The 26,417-nt window shown below is 40.1% G+C and overlaps 1 protein-coding gene and 1 non-coding gene across 4 annotated transcripts in view; one reads left to right on the forward strand and one right to left on the reverse strand.

Moving 5' to 3' along the window:
• Window positions 1-26,417, reverse strand: part of RNF121 (ring finger protein 121) — an 83,476-nt gene that overhangs the window by 54,727 nt on the left and 2,332 nt on the right. The window lies entirely within an intron of this gene.
• Window positions 9,303-9,407, forward strand: LOC122201506. The gene has a single exon (XR_006194211.1). It is a non-coding gene; the product is annotated as a U6 spliceosomal RNA (small nuclear RNA).

Below are 26,417 nucleotides of genomic sequence, written 5' to 3' on the forward strand. Positions count from 1 at the left end.
GAAACCTGGAAGATCCCACAGCGCCAAGGAGAATACACAGCTTTGTGTCTTTCAAGGAGAACAGAACAGAGCTGAGCATATATTACGCACTCAGCGAGTACTGAAGGAATTGAACACAATTCTCTACAATATGATAAGTATGCTGACAAACCAGCACCTTACCTGGAGATGCTTAAATGGGAGTATAAACAAACACTTGAAAAGTACTTAATAAGCATCTGGGAAAGAAGTATTCATTTGACACCAGGAAGCACCCAGAAAATCATGTTTAAAAAACTCTATGTCAAAACAAAACAAGACAAAACCAAGACAACATAACTACATGTTCAAAGAAGCCAGACAAGTCTATTGAAGGAAAAACTAAGGAAGATCCAAAGAACTAGGCCAGACACAGGGGTGCCTCTCCATGAGATAGTGGTCAAGCATGCTACTGTCCATATAGTCTATACTGTCTCTCCATCTGGAAAATAAAGAATAAGACTTCTGATTTCATTGTGGGGCTGTGAACGTAAGAACATTCCAGGTCACCATGCGATTTCATTGCCTTTCCTCCTGGGAGAGTGGAAGTACTTTATAAAGTAACAGGAGAGGCTGGGGAACCAAATGCTGGTGAAGCACAGAACAGTAATGCTTTCAGAGCCTCAGAGAAAACAGCTCAGAAAGGCAAACACTAAGGCTGAGATTGGACTTGGACTTACAGGACCATTTAGCACTTCATGGAGTACTGTGAATCCTAAGAGTAAAGATATGATTTGGCTTTAATATTTGCCTCCTGAACCAAGCGATTATTTACATTAGATACAAACTGGTCTTCAAGTGCAAGTGGAAAGACAAGGAAAGCTCTAAACTACAACTATAATTAACCTGTACCATCTGGAAATACAGCTTTATTTGCTCCCTCATTAATGAGTTTATTCATCTGGGTCCAAGAAGTAAGACAGTCTTGATTGTGCCCTGTCCAGAGCTCAGGTTAGCTAACTAGGGAGGCTCTCTAGGCATGGTTACTGATTGATGGGCTGACATCCAACTCCCAAGACCCACATACAGAATGTTTTCTTGCCAACCACTCACCCCTCTCCTAGAAGCTCACAAGGCACCTATAGTTATGCCAATCTACCTAAGTCCAGATTTGAAAGAATAAACCAAAATGTCAGGCAGAGGGCAAGAGAAAATTTCATAAAAATAGAAAATGCTCTGGTGTAAAAGACTCAGGGACCCACCCATGTAACCCCACAAATAGGCCTCCTGTCCCACCCCCTCAAGTATCAGATCCCCTCTGGTCTCTGAGTCTTTACACAGGCTGGTTACTTTGTCCATTAATGCCCTCTGTTCCACCAAACCAATTCTGCCTTGGTACAAAATGCTGGCCAAATCCTCCTGGCTCCAGGAAGGCTCTTTAGACTGACCCCATTCAATGAAGAAACAAATATCCTCTACTGCCTTGCTAAGCATGGGGCATAGTCCAGCAGCATCAGCACCGTGAGAGCTTATTAAGAAACAGAATCTCAAGACTCCATCCCAGACCTCCTGAATCAGAATCTACACTTAATAAGATAGCCAGATAATTCATACGCCCATTAAAGCATTGCTACTGCTGCTATTGCATCCCAGCACTCACATTCCACAATGTGTCCAAAGACATATACTTCTATGTACCTGATTATTTTAATAACAGCTTTTCTGAGATCTAATTCACATACCATAAATTCATCCACAGTCCTTTTCTGTATATTCACAGAGTTGTGCCACCATCACCACTGTGTAAGTTTGAAACATTTTACCACCATAAGAAGAAACCACATACCAGTTAGCAGTCACTCTCCATCCTCCCCCAGCCCAAGAAGACACTCATTTACTTTCTGTCTCTATCTATAGATTGCCTATTCTAGACATTTCATAAAAATGGGATCATACAGTATGTGGTCTTTTGAGATTGGCTTCTTTCACTTAGCATGTTTTCAATGTTCATCAGGTTGTAGCATGTACTGCAGTTAATTCCTTTTTATTGCCAAATAACACTGCACTGTATGGATATACTACATTATATCTATCCACTCAACAGTTAATGGACATTTGGGTTGTTTATACTTTCTGGCTATTAAAAATAATGCTGTTACGAACATTCATTTACAAGCTTTTGTGTAGACGTTTTCATTTCTCTTGAGGATATATACCTAGGAGTGAAACTGTTAGGTCGTATGGTAACTCTATGCTTAACCTTTTGAAGAACTGCCAAACTGTTTTCCACAGCAGCTGCACCATTTTACATTCCCACCAGCACTGCGTGAACGTTCCAATTTCTCCACATCCTCAACAATACTTGTTATTCTCTTTTTCATAAACGCATCCAAGTGGGTGGGAAATGGTTTCGCTATGTGATTTCAATTTTGCATTTCCCTAATGGATAATGACGCTGAGCATCTTTTCATATGTTTATTGGCCATTTATATATCTTAACTTTGGAGAAAAGTTTATTCAGACTTTTGTCCATTTTTTAAAAATAGACTTTTTTGGAGGATTTTTAGGCTTACAGCAAAACTGAACAAAAAATACAGCGTTTGCCATATATCCCCTCCACCCAAACACACATAGCCTCCCCCATTATCAACATCCCCCACCAGAGTAGTACATTTGTCCCAACTGATGAATCTACACTGACACATCATTTCACCCAAAGTTCAGTTTACCTTAACAAACATATAACCTATAAGGACGTGTACACAACATTCAAGTATCGTACAGAGTAGTTTCACTGTCCTAAAAATTCTGTGTTCTGCTTATTTATCATTCCATCCTCCCCTAATCCCTAGCAAATACGTATCTTTTTACTGTCTCTATGGTTTTGCCTTTTCTAGAGTGACATATAGTTAAAATCATATGTAGCCTTTTTACATTGGCTTCTTTCACTTAGTAATATGCATTTAAGACTCCTCTGTTTTTTCATGGTTTGATTGCTCATTTCTTCTTTTTTTAAATTTTTTTTTTCAACGTTTTTTTATTTATTTGTGGGACAGAGAGAGACAGAGCATGAACGGGGGAGGGACAGAGAGAGAGGGAGACACAGAATCGGAAACAGGCTCCAGGCTCTGAGCCATCAGCCCAGAGCCTGACGCGGGGCTCGAACTCACGGACCGTGAGATCGTGACCTGGCTGAAGTCGGACGCTTAACCAACTGCGCCACCCAGGCGCCCCTGCTCATTTCTTCTTAATGAATAATATTCCATTGTCTGGATGTACCACAGTTTATTTATCCACTCACCTACTGAAGGATATCTTGGTTACTTCCAACATTTGGCAACTATGAATAAAGCTGCTATAAACAACTGTGTGGACATAATAGTGTGTTTAATTTTGTTCTTCTCCTTTAATACTGTATTGGCTATTCTGGGTCTTTTGCCTCTCCATATAAAGTTTAGAATCAGTTTGTCAATATCCACAAGGTAACTTGCTGGGATTCCGACAGGCATTGCACTAAATCTATAAATCAAGCTGGGAAGAACTGACATCTTGACAACATTGAATCTTCCTATACCTAAACGCGGAATATCACTCCATTTAAATAGTTCTTCTTTAATATTTTGATCAGAGCTTCATAGTTTTTCTCATATAGATCCTATAAACATTTTGCTAGATTTATACTAGTATTTATGCTAGGATGTCAATTTCATGGAGCTAAAGTAAATGGTATTGTTTGTTTTTAATTTTAACGTTTATTTATTTCTGAGAGACAGAGAGAGACAGAGCATGAGAGGGGGAGGAGCAGAGAGAGAGGGAGACACCGAATCTGAAGAAGGCTCCAGGCTCTGAGCCATCAGCACAGAGCCCGACATGGGCCTCGAACTCACGAACCCGTGAGATCATGACCTGAGCTGAAGTTGACCTCCCAACCAACTCAGACGCGCCGGTATTGTGTTTTTAATTTCAAATTCCACTTGTTCATTGGTGATATATATATATATATATATATATATATATATATATATATATATATATATATATATATATGAAAGCAATTGGCTCTTTTTATATTAACCTTGCTGGATTTATATCATCCTGAAACCTTGCTATAATAGTTCCAGATTTTTTGTTGACATTTTTGGATTTTCTACATAGACAGTTATGTCATCTGTGAATAAAGGTGGTTTTATTTCTTCCCTCCAAATCTGTATACATTTTACTCCCTTGTCTTACTGTATTAGCTAGGCCTTCCATACAGTATGATGTTGAAAAGCATGGTGAGAGGAGACACCATTTACGTTGCTCTTAACCTTACTGGGAAAGCTTCAAGTTTCTCACCATCAAGTATGATGTTAGCTGCAAATTTTTTTGTAGATATTCTTTATCAATTTAAGTTACTCTCTATTTTTAGTTTTCTGAGAATTTTTATCTTTTTTTTTGTAGATGCAGATTTTTTTTTTAATTTTTTAAAATTTACATCCAAATTAGTTAGCATATACTGCAACAATGATTTCAGGAGTAGATTCCTTAGTGCCCCTTAACCATTTAGACCATCTCCCACTCCCACAACCACTCCAGTAACTCTGTTTGTTCTCCATATTTATGAGTCTCTTCTGTTTTGTCCCCCTCCCTGTTTTTATATTATCTTTGTTTCCCTTCCCTTACGTTCACCTGTTGATTTTTGTCTTTCTCTGCCTAATTTCACTTAGCATAATACCCTCCAGTTCCATCCACGTAGTTGCAAATGGCAAGATTTCATTCTTTTGGATTGCCGAGTAATACTCCATTGTATATATATACCACATCTTCTTTATCCATTCAGCCATCGATGGACATTTGGGCTCTTTCCACACTTTGGCTCTTGTTGATAGTGCTGCTATAAACATGCGGGTGCATGTGTCCCTTCAAAACAGCACACCTATATCCCTTGGATAAATGTCTAGTAGTGCAATTGCTGGGTCACAGGGTAGTTCTATTTTTAGTTTTTTGAGGAACCTCCATCCTGTTTTCCAGAGTGGCTGCACCAGTTTGCATTCCCACCAGCAGTGCAAAAGAGATCCTCTTTCTCCACATCCTCGCCAACATCTGTTGCTGCCTGAGCTGTTAATGTTAGTCATTCTGACAGGTGTGAGGTGGTATCTCATTGTGGTTTTGATTTGTATTTCCCTGATGATGAGTGATGTTGAGCATTTTTTCATGTGTCGGTTGGCCATCTGGATGTCTTCCTTGAAGAAGTGTCTATTCATGTCTTTCACCCATTTCTTCACTGGATTGTTTTTTGGGTGTTGAGTTTGATAAGTTCTTTATAGATTTTGGATACTAACCCTTTATGTGATATGTCATTTGCAAATATCTTCTCCCATTCTGTTGGTTGCCTTTTAGTTCTGCTGATTGTTTCCTTTGCTGTGCAGAAGCTTTTTATTTTGATGAGGTCCCAGTAGTTCATTTTTGCTTTTGTTTCCCTTGCCTCTAGAGACGTGTTAAGAAGTTGCTGCAGGCAAGATCCTGCTTTCTCCTTGAGGATTTTGATGGCTTCCTGTCTTACATTGAGGTCTTTCAACCATTTTGAGTTTATTTTTGTGTATGGTGTAAGAAAGTGGTCCAGGTTCATTCTTCTGAATGTTGCTGTCCAGTTTTCCCAGCACCACTTGCTGAAGAGACTGTCTTTATTCCACTGGATATTCTTTCCTGCTTTGTCAAAGATTAGCTGGCCATACGTTTGTGGGTCCATTTCTGGGTTCTCTATTCTCTTCCATTGATCTGTCTGTTCTTGTGCCACTGAGAATTATCTTAAATGGGTATGGGATTTTGTCAAGAGCTTTTTCTGTATCTATTCATATATTTATGTAATTTTTCTTCTTTAGCCTATCAATGTGATGGGTTACATTAAATGATTCTCAAACGCTGAATTAACTTGCACACGTGGGATAAATCCCACTCAGTCATGGTGTATGATTCTTTTTATACACTGTCAGATTTGTTAATATTTTATTGATGGGTTTTTATTTTTTTTTTAACGTTTATTTATTTTTGAGACAGAGAGAGACAGAGCATGAACGGGGGAGGGTCAGAGAGAGGGAGACACAGAATCTGAAACAGGCTCCAGGCTCTGAGCTGTCAACACAGAGCCTGACGCGGGGCTCGAACTCATGGACAGGAAGATCGTGACCTGAGCCGAAGTCGGCCACTCAACCGATTGAGCCACCCAGGCGCCCCTATTGATGGTTTTTAAATTGATGTTTGTAAGAGACATTGGTCTGTACTTTCTTGAATTGTCCCCTCATTCATTTATAATACTAGTAACTTGTGTCCTCTTTTTTTCATAGTTAGCCTGGTTACAGACCTACCAGTTGTATCAATTTTTTCAAAGAACCAGATTTTGATTTTGTTGACCTTCTCTACTGATTTCCTATTTTCAATCCATTGACTTCTACCTTGTTTTTCATTATTTCTTTTCTCCTGCTTACTTTGGTTTTAATTAGCACTTTTTTCTAGGTTCCAAAGATGAATCCATAGGTGATTGATTCTAGATCTTTCTTTCCTCTAAACATGCTTTTACTGCATCCCACAAATTTTGGTAAGTTGAGTTTCCGTTTTCATTTAGTTCAAATATACTTAAATTTTTCCTGAGATTTCTTCTTCGATCCATGTGTTATTTAGAAGTGTGTTGTGTAGGGGCGCCTGGGTGGCTCAGTCGGTTGAGCGGTCGACTTCAGCTCAGGTCATGATCTCGCGGTCCTTGGGTTTGAGCCCCGCGTTGGGCTCTGTGCTGACAGTTCGGAGCCTGGAGCCTGTTTCGGATTCTGTGTCTCCCTCTCTCTGACCCTCCCCCGTTCATGCTCTGTCTCTCTCTGTCTCAAAAATAAATAAACATCAAAAAAAAAAAATTTAAAAAAAAGAAGTGTGTTGTGTAATCTTCAAGTATTTGTGGATTTTTTTTTAATGTTTGTTTATTTTTTGAGAGAGAGAAAGCACAAGAGAGGGAGGGGTAGAGAGAGGGAGGGAAATGCAGAATCTGAAGCAGGTTCCAGGCTCCAAGCTGTCAGCACAGAGACTGATGCAGGGCTCGAACTCATAAACTGTGAGATCATGACCTGAGCTGAAGTCAGATGGTTAACTGAGCCAGCCAGGCACCCCAAGTATTTGTGGATTTTCTTTCTCTTCTTGAATTCTAGCTGAATTCCACTGTGCTCTGACAATGTGTTCCTATTCTTTTAAATTTGTTGTGTTTTATAGAAACTTTGTGGTCTACCATGGTGAATGTTTCATGAAAACTTGAGAAGGTCAATCTATTCTGCTGTTGTTAAATGAAGCAGTCTACAGATGTCCATTATATCCAGTTGATTGATAGTGTTAACTGAATTTAGCTATGTACTTACAGACTTTCTGATGGCTGAATCTGTCCATTTCTGACAGAGGAATGCTAAGCCCTATAACTATAATCTGGATTTGTCTACTTCCGGTTGCAGTTCTATCAGCTTTCACTTCACGTTTTGACACGCTGCTGTTACGTATATACACATTGAGGACTGTTACGTCTTCTTGGAGGATGGACTTTTATTACTACATAATGCCCCTCTTGATCCCCAATAACTTTCCTTGCTCTGAGGTCTGCTCTGTCTGAAATTAATATAGCTAGTCTTACCTTCTTTTGATTAGTATTAGTATGCTATATCTCTCTTTATTCATTTAATTTTATATGTATCCTTTTACTTAAAAAGGGGCTTCTTGTAGGCAATATATAGCAGATCTTTTTTTTCATCCACTATGACAATCTTTCAGTTGGTGCATTTTTTTAAGCTTATTTGAGAGAGAGTGCGCACATGTGAGCAGGAGAGGGGCAGAGAGAGAGGGAGAGAGAACCCCAAGCAGGCTCCATGACATCAGCACAGAACCCGACTGAGGGCTCGAACCCATGAACCTTGAGATCATGACCTGAGCTAAAATCAAGAGTCAGACATGTAACCAACTGAGCCACCCAGGCACCCCAGAATTATGTGTGTGTGTGTGTATGTGTGTGTGTACGCACGTGTGCGTGTTCATATACACATATATATTTAAGTTTATTTATTTTGAGAGAGAGAGTATGGGAGGAGCAGAGAGAGAGAATTCCAAGCAGAGTCCACACTGTCAGCATAGAGCCCGATGCGAAGCCTGAACTCACGAACCGTGATACCATGACCTGAGCTGAAACCAAGAATTGGATGCTCAACCAACTAAGCTATCCAGGCGCCCCTGAATTATTTATATTTTTATTGTTTGGCCGTAAAAGTTCTTTATATATTTTCTGGATACTTATCTGATGTATGACTTATAAGTCAGATAAGTCTCTTATCTGATATATGACTTCCAAATATTGTCTCCCATTCTGTGGTGTGTCTTTTTACTTTCTTGATAGCATCCTTTGCAACACAAAAGTTTCTCACTTTGGTAAGTCCAACTTATTTACTTTTTCTTTAACTGCTTATGCTTTTGGTATCATATCTAAGAAGATTTCATGATTTGGTCATGATTTATGACTATGTTTTCTTCTAAAATTTTTATAGTTTTATTTATATTTAGGTCACTGGTCCACTTTGAGTTAATTTTTTTATATGGTATGAGATAGGAGTCAACTTCATTCTTTTACATGTGGCTAGCTAACTGTCTCAGCACCATTTGTTGAAAGGACAATTCATTCCCAATGTGCACCTAATTCTTCACACTGGCTCTTAATTCTGTAAGATGGTGCAACACCCTTGTTTTCCACATCATTTTCTCAAGTGTCCCCACAGCTCTATAAACTTTGCTGACAGAACCTCAGAAAAGTCCAAAAGATACCTGAAGAACTGTATATAATACCATAAATAAATAAGTAAAAAAATAAGCAAACAAATAAGGCCTCAAAGCTATCTGTGAGATCTGAGACATTTATTCATTTATTCAATTCTCATTTGAGGTACTCCTGTTCTAAATGTGCAGGTCCAGGGCTAGGCATGGGGATGTACAGATGAACCAGACTTTTTTCTTGCCGTTGAGAAGACAGATTAAAAAATAAAATAATTAGGCTGTTTTAAAAGTATGAATTTACTTAGCCCAGGGAGCACAATTGTTTCCACTCTACAGAAGGCACAGATAAGATATAAAGGAGAGTAATGACTCACTGAATATCACAGTTGCCAAGAGTGATGGGGAAAGGGTCACAGAGCTTATGGGAGAAATCAGAGACAGAGCTTAGGGCCCCAAATGACCAAATCAATGACTAGTCACAAAGTCCTCCTACGGTCACATTATGATTGTCATGGGCCCCAAGTACTTCTGCCTCTGTGGGCTCCTTCCTCCATCAAAAAAAAAAATATTTAAAAATGCTCACTTCAGCAGCACATATACTGAAACTGGAATACAGAGAAGAGTAGCATGGCCCCTGCACAAGAAAAACATATTTTATGACTGCATTACTATAAAGATGTATAATCCAAGCTGGACTGTATTCATTTTTTCTTATTATTAAAGGAAATTAAGACATTTTTGTGGGTCCCTGGGCATTGTCCCTAATGGATAAGTCAGTTGTGGGTCCTGCTGTAACCCCATAGCTATGGACCAAGTGTTTTCTCCCCAGCTGCCAAGTCTTTGCTCTACTGCTTGTAAGATTTTCTCCTCTATTGAGCCTATCTGATCAATCAGCCTGAGTTTGAAGTTCACACTAAATCTTACACACTGCCTAAATCCACAACAAAAGGTAACCTCACTCCACTTGTATGAGCACTATAAAGTCACTGAAAAATCACTTGACAATAATGTGTATTCTGTGTTCAAAAAAGGTTCGGATACATTCATGAATGATCATACCCCAAAAAAGAAAGACATGTCATTGACCTGCAAACACCAAAGTCATGGGAAGTACATAGCTGGCATCTTGAAAGTAGCCAATAAATGTTTATTCATTCATTCAATCAAAAGACAAGCATAAAACAAAGTCTATTCCTTTATAAAACTTACCTTCTAATAAGAAGACAGATAAATCTACGTGGCAATGAGAAAGAATGAAATATGGCCTTTTGTAGCAACGTGGATGGAACTGAAGAGTGTTATGCTAAGTGAAATAAGCCATACAGAGAAAGACAGATACCATATGGTTTCACTCTTATGTGGATCCTGAGAAACTTAACAGAAACCCATGGGGGAGGGGAGGGAAAAAAAAAAAGAGGTTAGGTGGGAGAGAGCCAAAGCATAAGAGACTGTTAAAAACTGAGAACAAACTAAGGGTTGATGGGGGGGGGGGGTGGGAGGGAGGGGAGGGTGGGTGATGGGTATTGAGGAGGGCACCTTTTGGGATGAGCACTGGGTGTTGTATGGAAACCAATTTGACAATAAATTTCATATATTAAAAAAAAAAAAGAGATAATAAACACATATAAGCATATACACACACATATATATACATAATGTACATATATGTAAATATATATATATGTATATATATATGTATATATATACATACATATAAAATACATTCTGGTAGTGTTATGAAGGAAAATAAAGCAGGAAAAGAGAAGAAAGTGAAAAAGGAGACTGTTTTTTTGACTACATTGTAGATATTCGCTTCCCCCAAAAGGTTTCCAACAACAAGAGAACATGCTGGGTGAGACAGCCGTTATACTTAGCCCATGTGGTAGGTCTTATTTCCTTGGGTTTTATCTCATTCCCACTTTTCACCCCAAGAAATGGCTTTAGGGCAACAACTACCTTTCTCAGTGAAGAGAAAAACATTTGTAGGTCCTACTAATCCACCACAGGTGGATATGTCACCACAGGTGCTATATGTCAATGAATAGGAAACTTCCTCAGTGACTCAATTTCCCCATATATACAATGAGGGGGTTGGCTTAGGTGATTTTTGAGGTCCTTTAAAGCTAAAATGCTGTAATAATTCTACCAAATCTAACTCCAAAGCTTCAGAGTCAGCTCTAATATTTTGACTTTCCAAACTGCCAGTTTCCTTTAGTTACCATACAACTAAAAACAAAATGCTTTCAGTGTGGTGAGCTGTAATTTAACAGGATGCTACCAAATTACATCAATGAAACTTTAACAAATGATTACCACAGGCATGCATCAGGAATATCCATCACCAGGAGATGGCTTCTTGTCCTGGTTTCAAGTACCTGCTAACTGTAAAGGGCCCTAACCTCTGGAACCCTATCCACCAGGACAAACTTAGTATTTCAGAGGTCTCAGTTGATCCTTCCAAGTTAGAGATGGATTAACCATGCAGCTAAAGACTTCATTCTTTCGCAAAAATTAGAGACGGATAAGCCCAACCTTTGCCCTTGAGGTATTCAGTCGGGGAGGGGGGGGGGGGAACAGGACACAACAGACTATTAAACATAACATAGTATGATAAGGACAACCACTGACATTTAAACAAAGTGCTACTTAAGTGCAGAGAAAAGAGATATTAGCTAGCTCCTGAACCTGATATGAATACAACATACCAGGAGGGCTGCCTCTTCTATCTTGTAGGGACAGATGCTCTGGTCTGCTGGGTGATTAGGACAAGTGAAATACCAAGGTTCACACAGGCTCTCCATATTTGTAGCTCTCCATTCTCCTCTCATTCACAATCTTCTTTTTTTTTTTTTTTCCAATATATGAAGTTTATTGTCAAATTGGTTTCCATACAACACCCAGTGCTCATCCCAAAAGGTGCCCTCCTCAATACCCATCACCCACCCTCCCCTCCCTCCCACCCCCCATCAACCCTCAGTTTGTTCTCAGTTTTTAACAGTCTCTTATGCTTTGGCTCTCTCCCACTCTAACCTTTTTTTTTTTTTTTCCTTCCCCTCCCCCATGGTCTTCTGTTAAGTTTCTCAGGATCCACATAAGAGTGAAAACATATGGTATCTGTCTTTCTCTGCCTGACTTATTTCACTTAGCATAACACTCTCCAGTTCCATCCACGTTGCTACGAAAGGCCATATTTCATTCTTTCTCATTGCCACGTAGTACTCCATTGTGTATATAAACCACAATTTCTTTATCCATTCATTAGTTGATGGACATTTAGGCTCTTTCCATAATTTGGCTATTGTTGAGAGTGCTGCTATAAACATTGGGGTACAAGTGCCCCTATGCATCAGTACTCCTGTATCCCTTGGGTAAATTCCTAGCAGTGCTATTGCTGGGTCATAGGGTAGGTCTATTTTTAATTTTCTGAGGAACCTCCACACTGCTTTCCAGAGCGGCTGCACCAATTTGCATTCCCACCAACAGTGCAAGAGGGTTCCCGTTTCTCCACATCCTCTCCAGCATCTATAGTCTCCTGATTTGTTCATTTTGGCCACTCTGACTGGCGTCATTCACAATCTTCTTAAACTCCATAGCCTTGTCAAGAATTCAAGGCCAATAAATCAAAATGCAACTACCTCACTTTTAAAACAGACCTCATAAATCAGCTGGGAATCATGCAGACATTGGATCTACTTAGGCAAACTGTAAGGCCTGATATAGACAGCACACTTTGAGCAAGAAAGTGGAAGTAGGTGTTGGTTGTAACAACTGCTATGGCTGCTATCTGCTCATCACCCCCACCCCTCCTACCATCACCAGAAAGTATATCTTGCAGGCCAGCTGAGTTGGGAAGCTTTTTCAGTGAAACTTTTCAAATATATATAAGAGTAGAAGGAATAGTTTAATGACCTCTTTCTCATTCAACAATTACCAAACTTGGGGGCACCTATCATTCTTCGGTTCTTAAATTCCTTTCCCATCAAATTCATACTTCTCAGACTAGCCTCCTCCCTCTCTCACTCTTTCCTACGTGCATTCCAGCCTCCTACATACTCTAAACCTTTCTACCCATTCTTTTAAAACCCAATCCATATGCCACCTCTTCCAGAAACCCTTCCAGAGCAGAACTATCCTTCCTACAAACTCCTTAAAGCCTTTACTTGCTAGCCACATCTACCCACCTATGGAATCTCCCTTGAATTCTTCATTGCCACACCTCCTAAAGTTCAGACTTTATCCCTTGCTCTTTCCTAGGATATTGTAGTGACCTCCAAGATCATCTCCCTGACTCTAATCTTGCCAGAACAGATTCATAACATAAGAGCAGCCACAGTGATCTTTATTAGACACACAACTGAGTATATCAGCCCCCTACTTAAACAGACCTTAATGACTTTCTATTGTCTTTGGATTAAAGCCCAAACTCCTTTGTATGACATATAAGGTACTTCATAATCTGGTCCAGCCAGCTATTTATCTCACCAGTCTCCCCCAAATGGTTTACACTCCAGCCACAATCCAGGAATGAACCACCTACCATTCTAACATGCTCTTCCCTTTTATACCTTGGTGCTTTGGCCACTGCCATTTTCTCTCCTTAGAATTCTTTCCTCATCTTCACTGTCCATCTCTATTCACTCTCAAAGATGCAGTTCAAGTATTACCTCCTTCAAAAGATATTCTCCAACTTTATACATTCACACTGCATTCGACAACTGTTAGGTGAGCATATGTTGAACTCTAGACTGGAAATACAATAATAAATAACAGCTCTCACTCTCAAGATACTTCAGAGTCTAATAGATTTCCTCAGGTGAAGTGTTCCTCTTCTGCAGAAATTTGCAATTTGTACATTATCTCCAAGGTCACATTTATTACTTTTTATACTTGTTTCTGAGTCTGTTTCCATAACTAAACTCTAATCATCTTCAGGTCAAGGATCTTTTCTTTTTTTTAAAAGCTTTGTTCAGGAACAGCATCCATTTTAGGTGGACAATTGAATGACTGTTCGTATATTTACAGGGTTGTGCAACCATCTTTTTTAATCTATTTTTTAATTTTAACTTTAGTTTTATTTTGAGAGAGAGACAGAGAGCAAATGGGGGGAGGGGCTAAGAGAGAGGGAGAGAGAGAATCCCAATATGCTGCACTGTGTCAGCACAGAGCCTGATGTGGGGCTTGAACCTACGAACTGTGAGATCAAAACCTGATCTGAAACCAAGAGTCAGACACTTAACCAACTGAGCCACCCAGGCACCCCCGTGCAACCATCTTATTTTAAATCATTTCTATCACTTTAAAAACAAACCTCATGTTCATCTCATCTGCAACACCCCCAGACCTAATCAACCACTAATCTACTTTATTTCTCTATAGATTTGCCTCTTTTGGACCTTTCATATAAATGAAGTCATACAAAATGCAGTTCTGACTGGCTTCTTTCAGACACCATAATGTTTTAAGGATCATCCATGTTCTAGCATGTATCAGTAGCTCACTCCTTTTTCGTGCCAAGTAATATTCCACCATATGGATATACATTTTATTTATCCATTCAGCAATTGAGGGACATTTCGGTTGTTTCTACTTTTGGGCTATTATGAAAATATTGCTAAGAACATTTGTGTACAAGCTTTTGTGTGGACACATGTTTTTTATTTCTAAAGTATATATCTTAGGAGAGGAATTGCTGGGTCATATGGTACTTCTATGCTTAACCTTTTGAGGAACCATGAAACTGTTTTCCACAGCTGTTGCACCCCTTTACACTTCTACCAGCAGTGCATGAAGGTGCCAGTACCTCCACCTCCTTGACAACACTTGTTATTATGTCTTTTTTTATTATAGTATCATGGTGAGTATGAAGTGGTATCTCATTGTGTTTTTAAAAAAAATTTTTTTTAATGTTTATTTATTATTGAGAGACAGAGAGAGACAGAGCATGAGCATGGGAGGGGCAGACAGACAGGGAGACACAGAATCTGAAGCAGGCTCCAGGCTCCAAGCTGTCAGCACAGAGTCCGATGCAGGGCTCAAACTCACAAACCGCGAGATCATGGCCTGAGCTGAAGTCAGACGCTCAACTGACTGAGCCATCCAGGCGCCCCTCATTGTGGTTTTGATTTGCATTTCTCTGATGACTAATGATATTTAACTTCTTTTCAGGCACTTATTGGCCATTTGTATACTTTCTTTGGAGAAAAGTCAATTCAGATCATTTGTCCATTTTTTATTGGGTTATTTATCTCTCTCTTGTTGAGCTGTGAGAGGTCTTTATATATCCTGAATGTAAGTTCTTCATCAGATATACTATTTGCAAATATTTTCTCCTATTTAGCAATCTTACTGGATGTGAACTGGGTGTGAGCATCACTTGAATCTTACTTTCTTTTGTTTCAAAGAACTAGCCTGTAATCTGGTACAATGTATGTGTTCAATAAATGTTAGATGGATGTTACATAATGTTAACAGCTATGATGACAAAGATAATGCCTTACTCGTTCAGCATCCCCCTCTTACTTCACACCTAGCACTAGACACAAACAAAGCACATGCTTCGGAAATAAACAGAGACTGAGTAACAGTCTCGAACAAACAGTGGGGATGATGTCAAATAAAATAGCCAAACAGAATTTTTCACATTTCTTCTCCCCCACCTAAGACTTCTCCTTTGGTCCTTCCTATTTCAATACATATACCATCAACCATGGCGTTGCCAATTACTTAAAGCAAAACAAATCCCAAAACCTGGAAGTCAAGCTTATTTTCCTTCCCTTCTATCTGATATCCAATCCACCAGCAAGTCCTGTAGGCTCTACTTCAAAACATATTCTAAATTCATCCACTTCCCATCATCTATGCTACCGCACCCCCAACACTATCAGGTCTCACCTGAACTACTGCAAATCTCCTAACAGCTCTTCTTGAATGCCCCTTACAATGCATTCTCCTTAAAGCAGCCAGAAAGATTGTTTTAAAAATGCAAACCAGGGGCTCCTGGGTGGCTCAGTCGGTTGAGCAACCGACTTCGGCTCAGGTCATGATCTCACGGTTTGTGTGAGTTCGAGCCCCGCGTCGGGCTCTGTGCTGCCAGCTCAGAGTCTGGAGCCTGCTTCTGATTCTGTGTCTCCCTCTCTCTCTGACCCTCCCCCACTCATGCTATGTCTCTCTCTGCCTCAGAAATAAACATTAAAAAAAAAAATTAAAAAAAAAAAATGCAAACCAGCTCACCTCACTCCTATCTTTCAAACCATCCAAATTCTTTTCATTGTACTCTCAGGAAAATTCAACATGTTTAGCAGCATCGATGAGGCCTTACAGATCTGACTGTGCCAAACTCCCTGACCTGACTGGTATTATTTTTTCCTTGCTCACTATGATTCACACACACTGGCTTTCTCTTTGGTCCCAAGACATGCCTAACTCATTCCCACGGATTTATACTTCTCCCTCCACTTGACACATGTCTGCCTCCAAATCTTCCAATTGCCAGATCTTCTTCACTCAGGTGTTGGTTCAAATATCACCTCATAGGCTGTTCATAACCTTTCCTAGTTGTTCTCTATCACATCACCCTACACTCCTCAGAGCACTTGTCACCATTTGGAGTTATCCTGTTTGCTACTTGTTAACTGCATGCCCCCATTAGAAAGTAAACTTCACAAGAGCAAGGACCTTCGTTGTCTTGTTCATTGCTGAGTTACTGGGACCTAGGAAAATGCATGACATATTGAAGGTACAAGTACTGAGGAAGGAAAGATTGAATTAACAATCCAGATTACATATTTAATAAATGCTTCATGAATGCGTGAGTGAATGAATCAGGGGAAGGAATGAAAAGCACACAAAAATAAGTGGAAGCACTGTTACTTGATATTTTTATAGCTGCTCACTTTTCTCCACCTTCACTGCCTTTGCTTCTGCTCAGATCCTCAGTATCTCTTAGCTACCAAAGTACTCCCAACTAATTTCTTCTTTCCCCAACTGGATCCCTCCAAAATAGCTTCTATACTTCTATCAGACTTGATCACTCTGAGACATAGATCTGAACATGTTTTAAACCCAAGCTTCTTAGCATATTGTTAAAAAGGTCTCTCCAGGGGCGCCTGGGTGGCGCAGTCGGTTAAGCATCCGACTTCAGCCAGGTCACGATCTCGCGGTCCGTGAGTTCGAGCCCCGCGTCAGGCTCTGGGCTGATGGCTCGGAGCCTGGAGCCTGTTTCCGATTCTGTGTCTCCCTCTCTCTCTGCCCCTCCCCCGTTCATGCTCTGTCTCTCTCTGTCCCAAAAATAAATAAAAAACGTTGAAAAAAAAATTTTAAAAAAATTAAAAAAAATAAAAAAATAAAAAGGTCTCTCCAACCTTACTGCTCATTGTTATCCCCTTACATTTAGCCTGTACTCAGTTTTACAGAAATTCTTAAAGTTCCCAGGATCTGCCTCCAAACCTTTGAAGATCTTTTCACTTTGCTGGACCACTCTTCCCTACCTCACAGACTATCTATTGAACTCAAATTTAATCCTTAAGAGCAAACGCAAGCTTCTTCTCTGTTAAGTCTTTAATGATTCCCCTAAGCAGAGTTAATCACTCCTTCCTTTGTGTCACTACGGTATATAACACACATCTTACACTATACCACAATTATTTGTTTCCATGTCTGTCTTCCCCTATATGACTATTAATCCCCTGAGAATAGGAGCCAGGCGTTCATCTTTGTGTCCCCCTTGCATAGTATTTGGCATATATAAGCACTCAATAACTGATGACTGAGTTAAAACATACCTTAACTCCTCAGCCTGGCATTCAAAATCAACCTTGTATGGGCCCCAACTTATATTTCTAGATTTAGCACTTAGTCCTCATCTATTTGATGATCTCCACAAATACATCCTTCTTTTTCACATTTACTTGGGGCCTTTATTCCTGATGCTCTCTAGTGAAATTTAGAACATCCATAAGGTCCAGGTCAGAAGGCTCCTTCTCAAAGAAGACTTCCTTAACCCTATCAATGAGAAGGGATTTACTTCCCCAATAGTATTTTGTTTTTTCTACTGATAAGGTAATTAGGACCTTTTTTTTTAAGTATATATATTTATTTTTGAGAGAGAGAGAGAGAGAGAGAGAGAGAGAGAGAGAGAGCGCGCACAAGTGAGGGAGGGAGACACAGAATCCGAAGCAGGCTCCAGGCTCTGAGCTGTCAGCACAGACCCCAACGCAGGGCTTAAACCCACAAACCATGAGATCATGACTGAAGCCAAAGTAAGACACTTAACTGACTGAGCTACCCGGGTGCCCCACTGGACCTTTTATTTTATAATTATAGACACTGCATTTCCAACTGGACTACATGTCCCATTTTCTAACAGAACTATAAGCTCCTTGAAACATGATTTAGCATCTTCTCTCTCGACCCAAGTGCCTAACATAGCCCCTTGCACAAAAAGCAATCATCAACAAATATTTTATTAGTGAAGAATAATATGCTTAAGGATTAGAGATTTCATGCTTCCATTCCTTCACATGGTAAACTTTTACCCCTCAAGAATCAGCCCAATGATGGGGCATGTGGACGGCTCATCGGTTGAGGGTTCAGTTCTTGATTTTGGCTCAGGTCATGATCTCAAGGTTCAAGAGTTTGAGCCCCTTGTTGGGCTCTGTGATGGGGGTTCAGAGCCTGCTTGGGACTCTCTCTCTCTCTCTCTCCCTCTCTCTCTGTTTGCCCCATCCCTGGTTCTGGCTCTCTCTCTCTCAAAACAAATAAACTCATAAAAAAAAAAAAAAAAAAAAAATCAATCCAATATCCTATCCTCTCTGAAGTCTTCCCTAACACTCTCAAATACAATTATGCACTCCATCCATGTACCTGTGGTACCTTGTGCATAACTCTACTCATAATACTTTATGTCATTATCACTTCCTCTCCCTACTAGACTGTGACCTCTTTTGGAGCAGAGATAGTCTCATTATCCATTTAGGAGTTCCCAAGACCAAAAAAGTATCTGGTATAATTAAATGTTCAATAAAAATGTGGTGAATTTTGAAAACAGTGAGTCCATGTTACAGAGTACACCAGCAACAGAGATCATGGAATCCTATCACCAAGTTCAAATCCCACCTCCACTTACAACCTATGCAATCTTGAATAAATTAAAATTACTTAGCTGTGTCTTGGTTTTTCTCATGTAGAAATTGAACATAATAATAGTATTAAAATAGAATTAATAGAGCTAATGTCATGTAAAATGCTTACTACAGTGCCAGGGACACAGTATGCACTAAAAAATTAGCTATTGTTACCATAAGAATAGAGGGAGAAAAAACTGTTTCTGGAGGGTGCTGACAGACTCAAGAAGAGGTTAAGCAATGGGCAATGGAGAGTAAAGTGTCACTAGGGTCCTCTTAAGTAACAGACACATTGGGGTGCTTCGGTGGCTCAGTCAGTTGAGTGTCCAACTCTTGATCTCAGTTCAGGTCGTGATCTCATGCTTCATGGGATTTGACCCCTGAGTCGGGCTCTGCACTGACAGGGCAAAGCCTGCTTGGGATTCCCTCTCTCCCTCTTTCTGTCCCTCCCCCGTTCTCTTTCTTTCAAAATAAATAAATATTAAAAAAAAAAAAAAAAAAAAGGGGGGGGGCGCCTGGGTGGCTCAGTCAGTTAAGCGGCCGACTTCAGCTCAGGTCACGATCTCGCGGTCCGTGAGTTCGAGCCCCACGTCGGGCTCTGTGCTGACAGCTCAGAGCCTGGAGCCTGCTTCCGATTCTGTGTCTCCCTCTCTCTCTGACCCTCCCTGGTTCATGGTCTGTCTCTGTCTCAAAAATAAATAAACGTTAAAAAAAAAAAATTAAAAAAAAAAAAAAAAGTAACAGACACATTAAGTTATTGAGAACACCCTACTGGGAAAGGGGAAGGAGAACAGAGGGACCACAAACCTTGGTTTGTGGCTTATGCTTATGCTCTCTGCCTCCAGTTCCCTGCTTCTTCTTTCCCCACAGTTTCTCCCTAGTTGCCCAGGGCCAAAAGCCCCATGGCCACAACTCAGCATCCCCTTGGGAAAGCTGCACTTTAGAGAGAACTAATGAGTTTACATTTACCTACCAGATTTTCCTCTGAGGAGCAAAGAGATAACAAAGGACTTCAAGAAGGAAAAACACAAAGAAATAAAGTGGAGATAAGGAATGACATCAGACGGATTACAGTGGGTTGGCTTTCAGGACAAATAGTCCCAGGTGAATTGAGCCTACACTCCTCAGAGGCATCCTCTGGCAGTGCCAGTGTTTGCATGTGCTTCCATGGTCAAAGATGCAAAGAAGCAGGATCTGGAAAAAGGAACAAGGACTAAAAAGAGGAAGCTACAGAGGCACCTGGGTGGCTCAGTCAGTTAAGCGTCCAACTTTGGTTCAGGTCACAATCTCACAGTTCATGAGTTCATGCCCCACATGGGGCTCTCTGCTGTCAGCACAGAGCCTGGAGCCTGCTTCAAATTCTGTGTCTCCCTCTCTCTGCCCTTCCCCACACATGCTTCATCTCTCTTCCTCTCTCAAAAATAAACATTAAAAAAAAATGTTTTTAAGCTGAAACTACAGAAATAAAAATTCTAGCCCAATTTGAAGAAAACTGCAACAGAGGTATTCAAAGAGGTAATAGGATGACCCAAAAGATAGCTCCCTACCATTAGAGGGGTTTAAACACAGACTGGGAGTGATCACTTACTGGGGATGTTCAACATCCCTTTAAGATTCAAGTTCAATAAACATTTGAATTTCTACGCTAGCCATTGTGAGAGATTAGGTGCTAGGAACACAGAGATAAAAAATGATATGGTTGTCCCCTCCCTCCCAGAGTTCACCACCTAATCAGGGGGGAAATACAACATGGTTTAAGTGCTGACAGAAATCCATATAAGGTACCATGGGGCAGAGAGCAAATCCTCAGATTGTGTGCCTATGACTCACTGGTAAGGTGCAATATGGCATTAATTAAAAATGGAAATGCTTCAAAAGCAGTTTATAAGCAAATGCTGTCAGGTGATATTGTGTTATTTCCAGAACAGATAGTTAAGTGTGTCAGCTAACCTTTGCTATTAGGTTAATATTCCTTTCATCCTGAGCCGAACCCACAATATACTGATGTCTGCTACATGCCAAGTACCAGGCAAAGCACTGAAGAATGTATAGAGATGAGAAAGACAGTCCTGGCATTCAAGGAGTTAGAACATTCCTCTTCACCTTTTCCTCCTCTCTCTCTCCTATCCCCCTTTATTGACCAAGTAACACCTTAAATTCCTTCTGGAAGTAGAAGAGTTATTAAGACATAAGCTTAATTGGAGGCACCTGGCTGGCTCAGTTGGTGGAGCATGCAACTCTTGATCTTGGGGTTGTAAGCTTGACCTCCACATTGGACGTAGAGATTACTTAAAATCTTAAACAAACAAACAAAAACAAGACATAAGCTTAATAAAAAAGTGACTTGCAAAAAACAAGAGTGAGCTGGGGATGGGAGGTATAAAGGTATGATGAGAAACCAAATGGGAAAGATTCTCTGCAGACAGGCTATCTGCCAAAGTATGAAACTCTGCATAAAAAGTCAAGGTTATATGTAGGCCTTTTTGTCTATAACTTCTCTATCACCATTTTTTTCTTCTCTCAACTTAATGTTATTAGCACGGGTTATTAACAATTATTATGCATTCACTCACTCATTCACTAGTATTTACCTGATAGAAAATAGTACCTAAGTACCTGACAGGAACTGTATGAAATACAGGCAGAGTAAAATACTGGGATCCAGGACTTTCAAAGCTGCAAGAGACCTTTAGAACGTCATCTAGTCCAAACCTATCAATTCACAGATGAAGAAGTGAGGTACAGAGAGATTGAAATCTTTCATGAATTCACATTTTCATGCATTTATTGAATCATACTCTTTGCCAGACACCAGGGACACAAGGCTTTCAAGGAGAGCCTAATCTCACGGGAAACAAACAGCATGATTCCAGTCAAATTACCTCTATAAATGAAGTCATATACTTACATAGTAGAAATGTCCACTGTAGGACAGTATTAGAAGTATACAGTACTCATACTGCCCAAATAGTTAAAAGCACAGGTGCTGGAGTCATCTTGGATTTGAACTCCAGCTCTGTCACTTACTTAGCTATATAACATTGGGCAAGTTACATAAATTCTCTACATCTCAGTTTCCACATCTATAGAATGGGGATAACCATAATAGTACCTACCTTGTAAGATTTTGGTATTAAATTAGAAAATGCATATGAAACACTTGGCACAGAGTAAGTACTCTATCTTATTTCACCTTCAGCACTCTGCCTCAGCATTCTCCTCCTGAGCCCAGGCCTCAGAATCTCAACACAGCCTTTTAAGCATCTATTATCATTTGACTGTCTCTGAGATAAAACAAATCTGCTATTCCTAGTCTAGAACCTAGGAGTACTTTTTACTACTCTGTTTTTTTCCCACTACACTGTGCTATTACTCAGTTTACATACCTTAAAAATAATCCACAGAGGCATCTGGGTAGCTTAGTCGGTTAAGCATCTGACTTTGGCCCAGGTCATGATCTCACACTTCATGGGTTCGAGCCCCGTGTTGGGCTCTGAGCTGACAGCTCAGAGTCTGGAGCCTGCTTCAGATTCTGTGTCTCACTCTCTCTCTGCCCCTCCCCCACTCGCACTCTGTCTCTCGCTCTCTAAAAACTAAACATTTAAAAAAACAAAAAAAAACAAAAAAAATCCAAAGATAAATAGTTAAATATCCAAGATTAAACTTCAATCACACATACCTCAATCCCCCAGTAAAATCTTGGCTTTGACCAAGAGTCTCTAGAGAAGAAACTCCTGGAAACAAGAGACATTTATCAAAGGTCTATCAGGAGAGACCCACAAGAAAAGGGGCGGGGGGGGGGGGGGGCGGGAAGGCAGTGATTACTCCTTTGAAGAAGCAAGGGATTTCTATACCCTGCCTGTTAGAGCTTTACCAGTCTAGCGGAGAAGAGGAGATAAGACATGAATTGCCACTTCCTCTTTGATATACCCATCCCACCTACTCCCTAGCACAGCACCTGTGACATGTTTTTGTACTTATTTATCAGTGTTGCTCTTCTCATGTTAGTCTGTGAACTCCCTGAAGGCAATTATCACACCTTCTCCATCTTGGTATTACCAAGAATAGCACAGTGCCTGGCACATAGAAGGTGCTTCAGAAATTTGATGAATTGATAAATGAACACAGAGAAAACTATCAAAGGCAGGGAAAGAAGACATCAGTGTAGATCAGAATAGTTCCCAAAGTCAAGACAGCCTTGGGCTAGAACCTTAAAATACAGGTGGGATTTGAAACATACAGACAGGACAGCACCAACAAAGACCTGGCAGTAACCAGAAACATGATGCACCATATGTTAGAACCAGAAAGTTTTAAACACGATTTAGTCCAACAGTCCAATTTTTATAGGGATGTTGTAAACATTCAATTAAAAAGCATGTACTACTAAGCAGAGGAGCTGGCATATCACAAATATTCACTAACTGGTAGCTATTATTACTATTACTCAAAAATAATAATTATCAAACACTTAGCAGGTACCTGCTGTATGTTAAGCAGCATGCTGAGGGAAGGGACTATAACAACGAGCAAGACAGACCTGAATTCTGCTCTCTAATGTAGCTAAGAGTCTAGTGGGGAAGACAGACAAGATAATCTTTGGTAGACCTGGGCTAGGAGGAAGTAGAGTGAGGGGCTGAAAGAAGAAAGAGTAGGGTCATCCAATCAATGGGCAGTAAGAGAGAACTGTGTGTGTCTCAAAGTGTGTCTTGAGACATGTCAGGGGTTCTGAGTCCCCTTAAGTACCCCAAAGTTTCAAAGTGAGATTTTGTTTGAATAAAGGCTTTTGTGGCTAAATAAAGATTTAAAAACCACCAATCTAGTCCAATTTCCTCTTTTAATAAGAATAAAACAGGGCGGTGGCTCAGTCGGCTAAGTGTCCAGCTTCGGCTCAGGTCATGATTTCACAGTTCATGAGTTCGAGCCCTGCATTAAATTCTATGTCTGTCTATGCTGGCAGCTCAGAGCTTGGAGCCTACTTTGGATTCTGTGCCTCCCTCTCTCTGCCCCTCCCCTGTTCACACTCTGTCTGTCTGTCTCCCTCTCTCTCTCTCTCTCTCAAAAATAAATAAACATTAAAAAAAAAAAAGAATAAAACAGGGTCCAGATGAGGTAAATTACATACTTGAGGCAATAATACCTCAAGTTAGTTGTAGACTGGGATACTTGCTTTGAACTTGAGCTGGAAACTACCCACTGATCTGTATGTCACATCATTCTGGCAGATGAACAAGCACTGGGAGTAGATGCATCCAGAATTCACAGGCACTGGCCAGGCAGGCAGTCTGGCCCTGATTGGATGTTGATGCACTTTTCTACCTTAGGTCTCAAGCTGGGTCTCTGTGTCAAAATGATGCCTCCAATTCCTCTCTAATGTTGACCAGCTACACCTTCCAGGAGGAACTCACTGGCTCCAGGAGTAGGTCTGCTTCTGGACCACCTATCTGGTACCCATGCTTTATACTACTAATATCCTCAAGCACCATGTAGTTTGGCAAGTTGAGAGCAAGAACTGAGTTTAACCAGTTATCACAGCCTATTTACTACCTACCCTGAGTTGGCTAGACCCAACTCTCATCTTCCTAACTATCACTAAGCTAATCACTCCTCCCAACCAGGGGTTTAGCAGAATCAGGTTATCAGTAAATTAAAGGACCTATATGGAAAAACCAATATTCCTCTGGTTAACCCCTACTTAACACCTCTCAAGAATGAAATACTGCTTCATAATTTGGAGATTAAACTTTTGTATATATAGAAAGGGGTAGTTTACTTTGGTAAGATGAGCCTGCAGTTTAGGTCTTTAAACTGAGGAAAAACAAATGCTTTGGAATCTGGGGAAAAAAAAAATGGGTTTAAATCTTAGTGATACCACTTAGTAGTTGCAATATCCTCGGCATTCTCAAATACTCTGAACCTCAACTTCCTCGACAATAAATAGGGAATACTAATAAAATTACCATCACAAACGTGAGACTCAAAATGCTCTTTTGAATCACAGTCACTTATCAAATGTACCATATCAATTTTCACATGAGATCATTAAAATCATACAGTTTTAAATTACCTACCCCTATAGCACAAATAACGGAGAAATGGAACCAAGGTGCTCAGTACAGCATGGGCTAAGTTCAGGATAGCATAGGCGGACCTGGGTTGGAATCTGCACACAGCCCCTGCCACCGCCCCCTCCCTCACAAACTGGAATCCTAGAAAAGTTACTCAACCTCTCTAGCCTCAGTCTCCTCAAGTACAAAGTGCAGCTAATCTAACTCACAGGGCTGCTATTAGTGATGAATGAGATAATGCAAGTAAAGGGCTTTAAACAGGAGCTGGTTTATGGTAAGGACTCAATAAACAGTAAGTTTTTCTATCGGTAGCTCATTTCCTAAACCCTATTTTCTCTACACCTCTCCAAAACTAGAGAAGCACTTAGCAAAGCCTAAATTACTTCAACAAATAATGAAAAGACAAAAGAAGAGGAAAGGAATGATGGTTGCTATTCCAGACCACTTATCATGCTAATGGAATCTGATATTGGAAAACACAGGTACAATATCCTGAAGAACAAAACCACAGCATGTGCAATCTTTCCAAAAAAGTGGCAAAGAGCACCAAATGTGTCTTAGTTAGGCTATCCACTACCCTTTTATAATTTGGGCCCTACAGTAGTTTACCAAGCAGAAAGAGCTACAGGAAGGCAACTCTGATGCCACATGTAAATCACTACTTCTTTGTAAACCCCAACCTTTATTTTTTCAGCTCAAGCTCATCTCTATTATAAGGATTTCACTGACTCCTCCTAGCAGACTCAACCACTTGCCCCACTGAATTTTTTACACACTTCCAATATAACAATTACCTAATAGAGTAGAGCTATTTGCATGCCTCTTCCCTATACTCTAAGTTGGTAAAGATCCCGTCTTACATTGCCAGTGCTTAACACACAGACCTCCATAATTGCAAATTACAAGGATGGATTTCACCTTCTTTTTCACTAACTAAAGCTGCTAAGAGACAGCTGGGTAGACTTTAGTAGAAACTCACATAAACTAAGTCTACCAGACCAGACCCCTGGTTCTTGTTTGTGTGTTTGTTTGTCTGGGAGAAGGGAGCTTGAAGGGATTACTAGCTGTTCCAGCTTCTCAGAGTTATTTTCTCAAACACACAAAAGATAGAACCAGTCCATACAGAATTTCCAGACCACAGATTATATCTTTCTACGTAAACAAAACAAGTAACAGAAGTTTCTGGGATGGATGCTAGTGGTTACATATAAAGTTGACCTCTAGGCATGACACTCTAATAAGTCTGTAGTATAAGCATATTATACAACTAGAAGCTCTCAAATTCTTAAAACAATAAGGGAAGAAAAGCGAAGAAGCAAAAATAAAAACTGTCTTACATCAAAACTTTAAGTTCTTTTCCCCTCTGCCAATACTTTTTTGCTCTGTATCTCAATGAACCCTGATATATGTAATTGAAATCAGGCTCCCTCAAAGAAGGGTTCATGACTAACAAACCATACGTAGTAACTTCAATACTGTATTTATTTTTTCCAGGGCACTT

Source organism: Panthera leo, chromosome D1 (assembly GCF_018350215.1).
Source record: "Panthera leo isolate Ple1 chromosome D1, P.leo_Ple1_pat1.1, whole genome shotgun sequence".
Classification (NCBI taxonomy): domain Eukaryota; kingdom Metazoa; phylum Chordata; class Mammalia; order Carnivora; family Felidae; genus Panthera; species Panthera leo.